The sequence below is a fragment of the Oreochromis niloticus genome, linkage group LG22 (genome assembly GCF_001858045.2).
Source record: "Oreochromis niloticus isolate F11D_XX linkage group LG22, O_niloticus_UMD_NMBU, whole genome shotgun sequence".
Classification (NCBI taxonomy): domain Eukaryota; kingdom Metazoa; phylum Chordata; class Actinopteri; order Cichliformes; family Cichlidae; genus Oreochromis; species Oreochromis niloticus.
Window position 1 is genome coordinate 685,112 of NC_031985.2, and position 13,780 is coordinate 698,891.

General features: G+C 38.5%; 1 long non-coding RNA gene across 2 annotated transcripts; it reads left to right on the plus strand.

Moving 5' to 3' along the window:
* Window positions 1-241: 241 nt before the first annotated feature.
* Window positions 242-4,852, plus strand: LOC109195373 (uncharacterized). 2 transcript variants are annotated; one of them, XR_003216053.1, is made up of 4 exons: window positions 242-267; window positions 1,595-1,626; window positions 2,842-2,868; window positions 4,156-4,852. It is a non-coding gene; the product is annotated as an uncharacterized LOC109195373 (long non-coding RNA). The 2 variants fall into 2 exon arrangements; XR_002057013.2 differs by lacking the exon at window positions 242-267 and having other exon boundaries at window positions 1,497-1,626; window positions 4,156-4,846.
* The last annotated feature ends 8,928 nt before the right edge of the window (window positions 4,853-13,780 follow it).

The following is a 13,780-nucleotide window of genomic DNA, read 5'->3' on the forward strand; positions in this document are numbered from 1 at the left end:
GTTTATTTATGTCTTTTAACCATTATTTCAAATTCAAAGAATCCTGTTTGAAACATTTATTAAACGTATAGAATTAAATTTCTGCTAGTTGTTTTTTGTTGCAAAAAAACTAGTATATTAATATTTAAATTTACATATATTTTTCACATTTTCAATGCCAATTTTGTGTAACGGCGAAGTTTCCCACTACCCGTGAATGCCTCTTTTTTTTTTTACGTCTCCGGCTGACACCTGAAGCTCCGCCCACTCTCTGCTCGATCCCTGCCGGTAAGCGCTGCTTCTCTGTCTCTCTTCTCTGAAATGAAATGTCTATAAGCTGTTTGAGTGATTTACCCAGTTGTTGTTAGTGACTTATAAAGGCAGTCGAAGTATAAGTCATGTTAAAGTAACACAATGGCTGCTTTTTTTAGTGAAACGTTGTAATTTTAGTATTTAAAAGGAGTGTTTGGTATGCTAGCCCTAACAACCTAAGCGCTAACGCCTAGCCTAGCTCCTATAGGCCTAGTGTGAAATTAATATGGTTCATTTGATTGTTTAATACAGTTATTGTGATGTATTTGGTTCATTCGGTGTGTTAGTGTTTCTGAGTCTCTTAGGGAAGCTGAAGTTAGTTCTCCTCTTCACAAATCAGTCAGTTAAAACGGCCTCATTCTTTAGGTTATAAGGTAATGAGCCGCCATTTTAGAACCACTGATTAGCTGCTGAAGCAGCAGGGTCGGCAACTTCAAAGGAGCCATTTTACCGCCTCTGACTGAAGGCCGGGAGAAAAAGAGTCACGTGCCTGTGCCGGTGTGTCTGTGTTGTGGGTTAATTAACAGAAGGGAGAGAGAGAGTGAGGATAAAACACATAATATAAGAATAATAACGTTTCTTAACAAGAAGTTTTTTTTTTATTAATCAATTTTAGTTTTTTAGTTAAATGTTAAGAAGTATTTAACAAACACTTGTTTGTGCAGGTTGGTTGGTTTTTAAGTAAAACCTACACCTGCAGCTCTGTTTAACTTCTCACTTTGTGAAAAATTGATGACATATAAAAAAGGCCACCTTCAAATAAATAAAATGCAGCAGTGCACCATTAATATTATTAATATGATATGTAGATACTTAAAACAACAGCATATTAAATTAAACTAAATGACACTGTGTGCAAGTGATAATATTTTGGGGAAGAATTTGAATGCAGACCAACTCAAATGTTGAAGCCTACAAATATATCACCCAAGCTTTCATTTATGATTGTTCATGCTTTGAAATTGTGATGTCACAACTTGATAAAGTGTGCAGTGCTAGGTGTAGCAAATCATTGCTTATTAAATCTACTGTGTTATCTAATAGCACCAAACTAATAGAGCTATCACATAACTGAGAAACTTGTGTGGCTTATTACAAATGGATGAAACCACATTTTACCTTAATGAAGACAGTAATCTTTAACAAGGTGTAGAAAAAAGAGGTGAGTTGTTTGTATTCTAGCTGTGGTAAACAAAGAAGTGTACTGAGTCTTTTGGACTGCACAGAGTGATGCAGTATTGACTGTGATGCTGATTTGAGTTGTCTCATTCTGTATTTTTGTGCTTTGTCTTTTGTTACACAGAGTGAAAGAGATCTTTGGTTTTGCCTTTGCTGGTAAGTAAACAGTGATTGTAACTGAAGCAGTATGAACCTGGCATTGCGTAGCACGTTTGACGACTTGCATACAGTAGTTTGACTTTTTGTGATATGTTTCCATTTACTGATTGGCAAAAACACAGGATTTGTGACCTGTAGCAGCAAAGCCCCCACACAGGGCCTCTGACTGTCCCTGAAAATGTCCCTGAAGTTTAATAGCCCATTTATGTATGATTTAAATTTCTTATGGCTAATCAAATCCAAACATAGCTAAATGTCAGATGTCTTTATACAGTTGTTCATTTTGTACTTATGTTTGTGGATTTAAGTAGCAGACAAAACAATTAAAGTGTTTTAGGGGAGTCTGTATAAGTGGTTGCTCAAACACTTAAGAGCTCCACAGGTATTGATTTATATTGTCTGTCAAATTCTGCTGCTGTATTACAGTAAAGTCAGAACACTGTAGAAGTATTTTGCCTGACTCGGTATAAGTAATAGCTTTAACAGTTAAGCAATAATAAAAATGAAGAGAACCAGAGGTGTGAGTGGACATTATTAGGTACATTACAACCAGTGTGTCTAATTAGTTTATTACTTATTTAGTGAATATAATATGTTTTAAAATTAAATAGAAATGTTGCCAAAAAGGGACATTGCAAAATACATAAATATTCCTAGCAACTGGTACAATGAAAGGACTTTGTAGTGTAATATTTTAAGACATTTCCTTTTAATTACAAAACGTGGTGCAAGTCTGTTATGGTAACATGTCAATATTTATATGTATTTTAGGATTTGCATATTCATATCAGACTAACCAAAACATGATGAGGTTTTCTGTTGCTTCTGATTTAAAGAATTACTTTGTATTTAATGTTTTTAACCTGAAAGGACATTAAAAGTTGTGGTTTTTCACACTTTATGTTGTAGAAAATGTTGGAGCCACAAAGCTTCTGTGTAGGAAATATTTGGTGTATCCTGCACTTGTGCCAACAAATATTGGTGCCTATTCTTTGCATTTCTGTAGTAATAATGCTTTTATTACACTTGCTATAGCCATGTGAGACCACACAGTTCAATTATCTCCTCTTTAGACTACAGTGAACTTAAAAAAGTAAAGTAATTGAGGATTTTACTAGTTAATTTGTGTCACAGTCAATTGGATTGTGTGTGAAGAGGCTCTACAGTCTGAATCATCAAACAGTGATCTGATGAATTGTTTCCTTTCTCTAGACTGCTGATCTGATCGTCTCAAGTCTGGTAAGTAAAGGTTTGTCTGAGGTGCAGTGCTGGGAAATGTTTCTCATTATAGGAGATTCAGTTTAGTGCTGTGAGTGAGCACAGCTATTGGTGATCATCAAAAGTCATCAAATCCTAGAAAAGTCTATGTAAACATTTCCAGACTTACAGATCTCTCTTATCATCATACTACATTTTTAATTAGGCCCTAATATCGGCCATGCTAAGTTTATTGTAGATTTAGCGGGGTGTGTATTAAACATGCCCCATATTTGACTGAAATATGTAGAAACTGCTGTATAGGAGTCATCTGTCTCCAAATTTTTCATTTTGGCAAAAGTCATACTGAGTAAATTATTTTTTACTTTTATGTTAACGGCTCCCCAGACATTATGATATACTGTTGTACCAGGTAAGTACACACAGAAACGGGAATTTGAGACCTTTGGACATTTAGGAACATGTGATGTGTCATAAGTTTGAGTTGAGTGAATGTGAAGTGTTTAAAGCAGGTGGTCTGAAACTGTCTGCTCTAACTTCATTGTGTGGGTTTAGCTTGACCATATAATGTTTACAGTAAGTTACTGTAGCACCACATCTTGGTTTACAGACTCTGTTTTTATTGTGTTAATAGAATGCAAAAATGTCCTTAGAAATGTTCCACCACCATATGTTAAACATTTTCATTCAGTTGAATCTAATAATGTACTGTACAACTCTTCAGTGTGTAATGATATATATGTTCTGTATTTATCTGACTGTAAGGCGCACTAAATTCTAAGGCACATTAAGCCAAACAAAACAGATAAGTCAAACTTTATTCAACTCATTTACAATAACTCTCAACATTGTTCAGTTGTAAGACATAAAATACAGAACAATGCACTCACTTTTCAGGATTTGTGGATTGATGAATGTGGATTGATCAGTTTGAAATCTGCTTTGTACGCATGTCTCTAAACAGATGCCAGGTCCTCATACACACACCATAATATTATGTTTAAGCACAATACGAATTACTCCGCGAGGCACCTGACTACTGTAGCTGTAATGCTCCAACAATCCATCAAACGGTGCAGCTTTGTAGCTTTCCAAAGTCGTACTAAAACATTTTGACTGATGTTTGAGCCCCATGTAGCACATAAAATTGGGTTGAGGTCAGTAAGCACAGCCAGAATTAATATGTAAGGTAAACTGTTAATTTTTGAGAAAACTAAAGGATTTTAAGTGTGACTTATAGTCCAAAAAATACTGGAAAGCCATGTTTATTGGAAATATGCCTAATTCCAGTCTCTTTTTGTCTTACAGGTGACCTGCTGCAGAAAACCCTCTCCCTCTATCTTTGACAAGCAATTAACAAGCATATTCAGTCTGTCCTATCACTCTCCCTCTCCCTGCTCCATCTTTTTTGACAAGCCATTCTATCTTCTATCATTTCTCCGCCATGAGCTCTATCTAATTTGACAAGCTTGAACCTGAGTTGAAAAGCAATCTAAGTTTGACAAGAAACCAAGTTTGACAAGAAACCAAGTTTGACAAGAAATTGAAGTTACCACAACTTCGTCGATCTGTTTTCAGAATTCTGAGAGATCTCCGCTCTCACTGCTCCTTCTTTCCTGTCATTAAACTCTCTCATATCCACTCATTTTGCTGGAAATTACAAGTAAAAAGTTGAATATACAGTAGTAGAATTACAGTACAGTAGAACTCACAGTAGAAACTACTTACAGAGCCCTACATTTGTCATTTTAATTTTGCATTACACTTTGAAATAAACACTGATAGTTTGGCTTACAAGTGCAATTACTTTGATAAATTATATAAAATATACAGCTTTTTTGAGATTTTTCTTTGTAGTAAGATAATCTGGTTATTTTGTAATACATACATTCAGGCTGCTGTATTCACATAAATATTAAATTTGATTCAAATACATTTTTCAAGTCTGTTTCATTGGCTTGACATTTGACTACAAGTTTTTGCTATTATTATTATTTAAGGACAAACCCTTTTTTGTCACTCAGTGCAAGTATTCAGCTACAGTTGTCATCTAGAGGCTGCCCTGAGAACCCAGACTTCCCGTTTCCTGACTGCTGCAGAACATCCAGCTGAAGAATCTTCATCACCTGTCATCTGATCACCACACCATCACAGCTCCTTATATTTGCTTAAAATTTTAGATATCTGAAAGATTTAAACAAAGTCTACTTAAAAGCTAAGATTTTTATCATAGCCTGTTGATTGATTGTTGAGATTTATTCTGCATATTACTTTACAGAAGTATAGACCTATTTGTTATCCAGTCTGGTTAGAAAAAATAGAAGTAATAATATACAGTTTTTGAAAAAGCTAAAATAAAAAAGACCAAAGTGTTTTCAAAGAACTATAAATAAGTTAAACTAAATATTGAGTTTGTATTTAAGTCAGCCTTTTACATCAATTCTGATTAATCTGATTTAATAGAAACTTGAGGTGTCATTAGTTTTTCAGTGTTTACAGGTTGAGGTTTTTAATATTTGTGTAGAAACAAACATAAGGTGTAGTTTGTACTTAACAAAATGCCAAGGAAAGGTCAAAGGTCGCAGTCCCAGAAGTTTAGATGGCAAAAGGAGAAAGAACAGGTAAATGTTTCTCAGAGTTGCGAGCAGGTAAAGGTGTCCGTTACAACTGTTCCCAGTCCAGAAGTGCAGAGCAGCATTCAGACAGCCGCAGTGTCTTATGCAGATGTGGTAAAGAGAGGTGTTCGCTCAGCATGTGTGTCAAACGCTAAAGTACAGCAGGTAATCCAGACTGAACCCCAGGTAACTGTGCAAACGCAGCATGATGGAGAAGCTCCAGGACCATCTCATGTAGAGGTTACAAACAGTGAAAGTCGTGCACGAGTGAGTAGCATCTGTGCATCCCGAAGCCAGGCCTCTGCTAAGTATGGAAAGTACAGGAATCAGCAATGCATGGCTAACAGTTTGGTTTTCCTATCATTCATACACGAGGATGAATTCATTACCAGAGCAGATCTAAACCGTGTGTTGGACAAAGGCCATGCCGTGCATTCAGATGCCAGAAAGAGGTTTGTGAACAGCGTGTTTCTAGCCTGTGATGAGCTTCCCTCAGTGGTCACCAGCCGCAGACACGAGTATCAAGTGGACATGTCTCAGTTTGCTCGTTACGGCACATTTGATGGTACAGATCATTTTCCGAGCCTTGAACAGGGACTACAGTGTTTGGCTTCAGCGGTTCGCTATGCTTTGCTAGTCATGGGAGGAAATGTCATCGCAGTTTGCAGGCTGACTTCAGGTGAATACGCATATTTTGACCCTCACTCACGTAAGTCTACAGGAATGCCATTGTCGGTAGGTGCAAGTGGTGGAACTGCAGTTATGTTAAAATTCACACGTCTTAACGACATGATTGACAGGATCAAACGCTTGTACCGAATGTTTAGCATCGCACCATCCTGCACTTATGAGCTACAGCCCATCGAGTTTCACGGTGAAAACGCAGCTGACAGAAGAGATGCTAATCAAACCACCAAATACAGACAAACCGCTACAAGTGCACCAGCACCAGCTTTAAATGAACCAATTCATGAATTAAACTCCGAAATACACACTGAGCAGACACAGAAACCTGTGACGAACAATTTAACAAATGAGACAGCTGCTCCCGAAAACAACCATCATACTTCTGATTATTTTGAAAAGGAAACCTCTGCATCTTCTGTGAGAGAAACTCCGGTATCTCCAGATTCTGTTCCTCAGAATGATTCAAACACTGCCTCCTGTTCAACTAAGACAACAGATGAACTCTCACATACAGTGTCGAAACGTAACAATCAGGAAAGGAAAAAAATGAGGAGAAGATTATTGACCCAACAAAAACTACCACAAAGGAAGGAAAATCAGAAAAAGAAAGAAAGGCAGATGTACACTTCTGATGAACGCTTTAAGGCAAAGAAAAAAAATTCCACTAAGTCTAATGATCCTGATCACAGACAGAAGAAGCGAGTGTACAAAAATAATCTGTATAAACTAAATGCTACATATAGAGAGAAACAGACAGAGCATTTGAGGAAGATCTATCGAGAGAGGGATGATTTTAAGCAAAAACAGAAGGAGAAAATGAGAAGGTTGTATAGCGAAAGAGATGATTTTAAGGAAAAACGTAAGGAGCAAATGAGACGGACCTATAGAGAAGGTTTCAAGGAAAAACAGAAGGAACGAATGAGAATAATTTATAGAGAAAATGCTAAAATTAGAGAGAAAAAAAGAGAACGTGTCATAAGGATGTATAAAGATAGTCCTATATTCAGAGAAAAGCAGAAGGAGCATATAAGAAGAACATACAGAACTTGTGTTGAATTTAGAGAGAAACATAAAGCTTACATGAGGTCATATGTATATAGTCTATATAAAAGTGAAGAATTTAAGCAGAAAAAACGATCTTATATCACTAAACGTTATGGAGAAGAGAGACAATTTCAGCAACAACACAAAGAGAATATGAGAGAACGAATGAGAGTAAAATATTGGAACGGTTTCTCTTTTAAACAGATGCATAATATCAGATGTGCAATGAACATAAAAAGCAAATATCGTCAGATGCATCGACCAGCTGAAAGTTTACAGTCTCATCCAGATAACAGTTTAATGAATGAGGCCATATCTCGTTTCAGATCAAACATTAAGTCAGCACCATCTTATGTTTGTACTGTTTGTCTAAAAGCTTCTTTTCCTAATCAGGTGAAAATCTGCAAAAGAGAAAATTACTCAAAACACCAAACTGTAGCTCAACAGTGTCTAACTGGTAAATTTGTTCATGTGTGTGATGAAGCATGTAATGATCAGTGCAGCTTTCCTGTTGAGAGAAAGAAAGAGTATATCTGTCATACGTGTCACAGTTCCCTCAAAAGTGGACGCATGCCAAGGCTTGCTGCTGTTAACGGTTTAGATCTGCAGGATATTCCAGCTGAACTGTGTGATCTCAACATTCTGGAGAGACATCTGATTGCCAAATGCATCCCATTTGCTAAGATTATTCCACTTCCAAAGGGCAGACAAAGACTCATACGTGGTAATGTGGTGTGTGTACCATCTGAAGTCCAACAAACAGTTGACTCTTTACCTCGGCTCAGAAACCAATCACAGATAATGAGGATCAAGCTGAAAAGACGACTGTGCTACAAAGGCCATCAGCTGTTCCAGACTGTCACCTGGTCTAAACTGATCCAAGCCCTGCGTAAACTGAAACAAATTCATCCACAGTACACAGATATTGTTATCAGAGATGATGCATTGCTTTGTGATCCAACGTTACCTGATGATGACAGCAGTGATGAAGCCAGCATGGCAAGTGATGATTATGATGACGCAGATCTAATGGAAATTGACAACTATGAAAAAGATGCCCTTTTGTGTGAAACTGAGTCTGAAAGTGAACAAGATATTAATATGCAATCCTGTGATGAACAACCAGAGGAACAAAATCCAGAGGAACCAGAAAGTGATTTGAACAATGGAGGTTTTGCTCTAGAAAGTTGTCTGCAGCCTGTAGACATTTCAGAAGAGATTCTTTGTTTCACTGATAACACATATTGTGTGGCTCCTGCAGAAAGAAACAGTCCTGTTAGCTTCTTCAGAACTCCTCATTTGGAAGCCATGGCATTTCCTGTGCAGTTTCCTACCGGGCAAAATACACTGGATGAAAAGAGACGTCTTAAACTCACACCAAGTGCTTACTTCAAGTCAAGGCTTTTCAACATTGATGCAAGATTTGCTAAAGATACAAATTACCTGTTTTTCTCACAGTTTGTCACTGAAATACACTTGGCTAATTCTAGCATGACAATACAGCTAAGGAAAGGTAAAACTATGACCAAAGATGGACGCAAAATCACATCAGGAATGTTACAAAGTAAGACAGAAGTAGAGAAGCTGGTAAGAAATAAAGATGCAATCAGATTTATGCAGCCACTCAGAGGAACTCCAGCTTACTGGCAGAAAACTACCAGAGATTTATTCAGTATGGTTCGTCAAATAGGAACACCTCAGTTCTTTGTCACTTTCTCTGCTGCTGAGATGAGATGGCCTGAAGTGATTCAAGCAATAAAGAGACAGCAAGGTGAAGAGGTTGATTTTGAAGCCCTGGACTGGTCAGAAAAGTGTGAAATTCTAAGATCAAATCCAGTAACCACCATGCGAATGTTTGATAAGCGTGTTGAGGCTTTGTTCAGAGATTTGCTTTTTTCTCCTGCACAGCCCCTTGGTGAAATCATTGATTACTTTTACAGAGTTGAGTTCCAGCACAGAGGTAGTCCGCATATACACATGTTGCTGTGGATTCGAGAAAAGGTAGAAGTAGATGTGGATGATGACCAAACTGTCTGTGACTTTGTGGACAGATACATCTCAGCTCAACTTCCTGATCCAGTAAAACAGCCTGAACTGCACAAAAAAGTCGCTGAACTACAAAAGCACAGCAAAAACCACACAAAAACATGCTTTAAGAGTGTAAACTCTGGTTGTAGATTTGGGTTCCCAAAACCGCCATCCACAAGAACAATGATTGTGAGACAGGATGAGGATTCAGACACTGAAGCTGCAAAAGCCAAACTCAGACCTTTGATGAACCTGCTGAAGGAACCTGAAGCTGCTTCCCTCACCATAGAGCAGATTCTGTCACGATGCAACTTGACAATGAATGAGTATGAACAATGCCTCCAAGACATAAACAAGAAAACGGCGCTGATTCTGAAACGTGACCCAAAGGACTGTTGGATCAACAATTACAACCCACACCTGCTTGAAGCCTGGAACTCCAATTTAGATGTCTCGTTAATATTGAATGCCTATTCATGTATAGAATACCTCTGTAAATATATAACAAAGAAAGAATCTGGCCTTTCTGAATACCTGAAGACAGTTATTGACAACTCTGATAAGAACACGGTCAATGAATGTGATGAAATGAGAGCTGTGATGCAGGCTTATTCAAAAAAGAGAGAAATCAGCGCACAGGAGTGTGTGACTCGAGTCTGTGGCCTAAAAATGAAAAAATGTTCCCGCAGTGTTGTATTTGTACCAACAGATGATAACCCAGTAAAAATGAGTCGCCCGATGAGCTACCTGGAAACCACAACACATGACAGTTGTAATATTTGGATGACAAGTTTGAGTGATAAATACAAATGCAGACCTGAGACACCAGAATATGAGGAAATGTCACTGGCTGATTTTGCTGCCTTGTGCCGGTTGGTGAGTGGTCCAAATGAAGGAAAAGATGTGCTTCCTCTTCTAAACCAGCTTGGATTTGTACAAAGGCGAAAGAATGATAAACCAGCTATAATCAGGTATTACCACTGCTCACAAGAAAAAGATCCTGAGCAATATTATGGTCGACTGTTGAGACTTTACCTTCCACACAGATCAGAGCAGGACCTGAAACCACAAAGGTTCCAAACCTATCAGTCCTTCTACAACTCAGGTTTTGTACGACTTCCATGTTCAGACCACAGTGAGTCTGTGAAAAGGGTTGTGAAGAGAAATAAAGACAAGTATGAGAAGAACTCTGAGGATATTGAGAGTGCACTGGAAGAGTTTGAACAAAATAGGGATGTTGTTATTGATGAATGGTGTAATCTTGCTCCTGAATCTGAAGTTGTGAGGTTGCAATGTGATGAGAATCTTCCTGAGAGACATTCTGATGATGAGAACGAACAGGAGAATGTTCCCGACTACAGTCGTCAGTCTGATGCTGTAACAGAGATCAGAGCCATCAGAGAACAACCTGCAGTCGATCCAGCTGTGGTACGTGTAATGTATCAGAATCTGAACCAGAAGCAGGCCTGCGTGTTCTATGCTATAAGAGACTGGTGTATTCAGCGCGTTTGTGGTTTGAACCCAGATCCATTTTTCTTCTATATCAACGGTGGTGCAGGAACTGGAAAGTCACATCTGATTAAATGTATTCACTCTGAAGCATCAAAGATCCTGAGCAGACTGCCTGCTAATGCAGAAGAAGCTGACATATCAAATCCAACTGTTTTACTGACGTCATTTACTGGGACAGCAGCTTTTTCTATCAATGGCTCTACATTACATTCCCTACTGAAACTACCCAGGAGTCTGAAACCACCCATTCAAGGACTTGGTAACCAACTGGATGAAGTCAGATGTGAGCTTATAAATGCTGAAATTATTGTTATTGATGAGATTTCAATGGTTTCAAAACCCCTTTTTGCCTATGTGGATGCAAGACTGAAACAAATCAAAGGCACTCAGAGACCTTTTGGTGGAATGTCAGTTTTAGCTGTTGGAGATTTTTACCAGCTGCCACCAGTGCGACAGTCTAAGCCTCTCTGTGTTTATGATCCAGAACAGATTGACCTATGGCAGGAACATTTTCAGATGATCACTCTAACCGAGATCATGCGTCAGAAAGATGATGTGGCCTTTGCAGAGATGTTAAACAGGATTAGAATCAAAGAAAAGACAGATGAGCTTTCTCAGTGCGACAGAGATTTGTTGTCACAGGCTGTGACTGCACCAGAAGAATGTCCAATTGAGGTCTTACACATCTATGCCACCAACAAGAATGTTGAATCCCACAACACAGATACGCTCAAGAAGCTTCATTCAAACATCATAATCATCACTGCAGACGATTTCCAGAAGGATAAACGTACAGGCAGAATGGCACGAAGAGACAAACCATTTACAGGTGGGCGAAATGATTTACCCGACACCCTGAATGTTGCTGAAGGAGCCCGAGTGATGCTGACCAGAAACTTGGACACACTAAACGGTTTGGTCAATGGTGCTTTTGGTATACTGATAAAAGTGGTGAGATCTGAAAATGATGGACAAATAATTAAACTGGGGCTCAGAATGGACAACCGGCAGCCTATGAGACACAACCGCAGTGCTAATGCAGCATCTGATGATCTGGTTTACATTGAGAGAGCAGAGGAGAGTCTGAAGTTTGAAGGAGCGGTACGCAGACAGTTTCCTGTAAAGCTAGCATTCGCCTGCACAATCCACAAAACTCAGGGTCTTACAACACAGACAGCTGTAGTTTCAATGAAGAACATTTTCGAACCAGGTATGGCTTATGTTGCTCTCAGCAGGGTGACGTCTCTCAGTGGACTCTATTTGCAGGACTTGGATGAGAACAAGATTTATGCCAATCCTGAGGTAACTGCAGCGCTCCAAACCATGAGACAAGCCAGTGTTGAGGAAATGATGCCTCTTCTTCAGGTTAGAGAAACAGCCAGCAAACCTGACACTCTTACACTGATCCATCACAATACGGAGGGTTTACCATCTCACATCAGTGACATCAAGAGTCATCATGAAATGTGTTTAGCAGATGTTTTGTGTCTCACAGAGTCTCACCTCCAAGGCTCCTTTGTTGCAGACAGTCTTCATTTGGACGGCTACACCATGTTCAAACGCAACAGACATGTGTCCTACACAAACTTTCCTCACATGGCCAGCAGAAGTGGTGGTGGAGTTGTTGTGTATTTGAGGAATCATTTTCAGGTTCAGGTAAAACAGTATCTGCATAATGTCACTGATCTTGAGTTCTTAGTGTTGAAGGTTCAGGCTCCATTCCCTGCGCTCATTGCTGTTGTGTACAGACCTCCTGACTACAGTTTGGCACCGTTCATGCAAAACCTGGTAAGTCTTTTAGATTCACTTGAAATAATGGACTGTCACCCAATCATTGTGTGTGGAGATTTTAATGAGAACCAGTTACAGAGTGGAAGAAAACAGATTCTGGAGCAGTTTCAGTCTAGAGGGTATTCACAGCTGATCACTTCTGCCACTACAGACAAGAACACCCTGCTTGACCTCATTTTTATTTCTCAGCCACAGCAATGTCTACATTCAGGTGTCCTGAGAACATATTACAGTTACCACAACCCTGTGTTTTGTGTCCTGTCCTCCAGCCAATCATGAAGTTGTGTGGTGAGTTTTGAAACAATTATAGATCATGTTTGTTACCGAGTTTACTGATTGTAGAGCATGAAAAAGATTTTTCATTGAAGAAATTGTCTTCCCTACTCTGTCTGCAAGAAGACCCTTTCTTATTGCAATGTTATTAATCATTTCACCAAATCATGGCTGAACTTCATGCAGAGCCGGGAGATCTGCTTTCTGTTATCATGCACCTCAGATCTGAAATGTGCTGCAACATTTATTAAACCAACATCATTTATTTTTATCCTCATGTTTTAAATTACTAAATCTACTCTTTTAAAATGCATTTTTTCATTGATGTAAATTGTCCTCTCTTTTTGTTGATAGTTTATTTTACTGTGATGTATGTATCTCAAGAAATGAGAGCTTCTCCTCAAAGGGCTTTCAAATTATTAAATAGTAAATAAATAAATCCCTAATAAATGCAGGTATTTATTATGGGTCACATGCATAAATACAGACACTTATATTTTCCTGATTATAATAGATTTTGTAGAATCAAAGAGTTTTTTTTGGTGAATGAGTTTTTGTTGATCATGTTTTACAGGTAAAAAAAAAAGTCAAAAGTTTTAAACTATCTTTAGGCTACCAGAGATTTCTGTAATAAAAATATTTTACAGCTAACAGAATGTGTATAAAAACTGATTTAGATATAAATGGAAAGTTTCTGCATCCATTTTCTGACTTGGCCTTTATCCGGGTGGGTTTGGGTTTGGGTGGATAAAGGCCAAGTCAGAATTCTCTGAGCAGCTGGAAATAGCTGCAAAGACATCAGAAAGCATGGGCTTTAGGTGTAGCCCATACTCTCTGATGCACTAAGTAGATTTACTAACTGACACCCCATACCAGCATTATATTGACACTTGGGGGCTGAGATGGGTGGGTGGGGAGGGTGGGTGGTGTTAAAAGCACTTTATGTTTTGTAGATGTATTTTTTCAGACAGGGCACACACAAT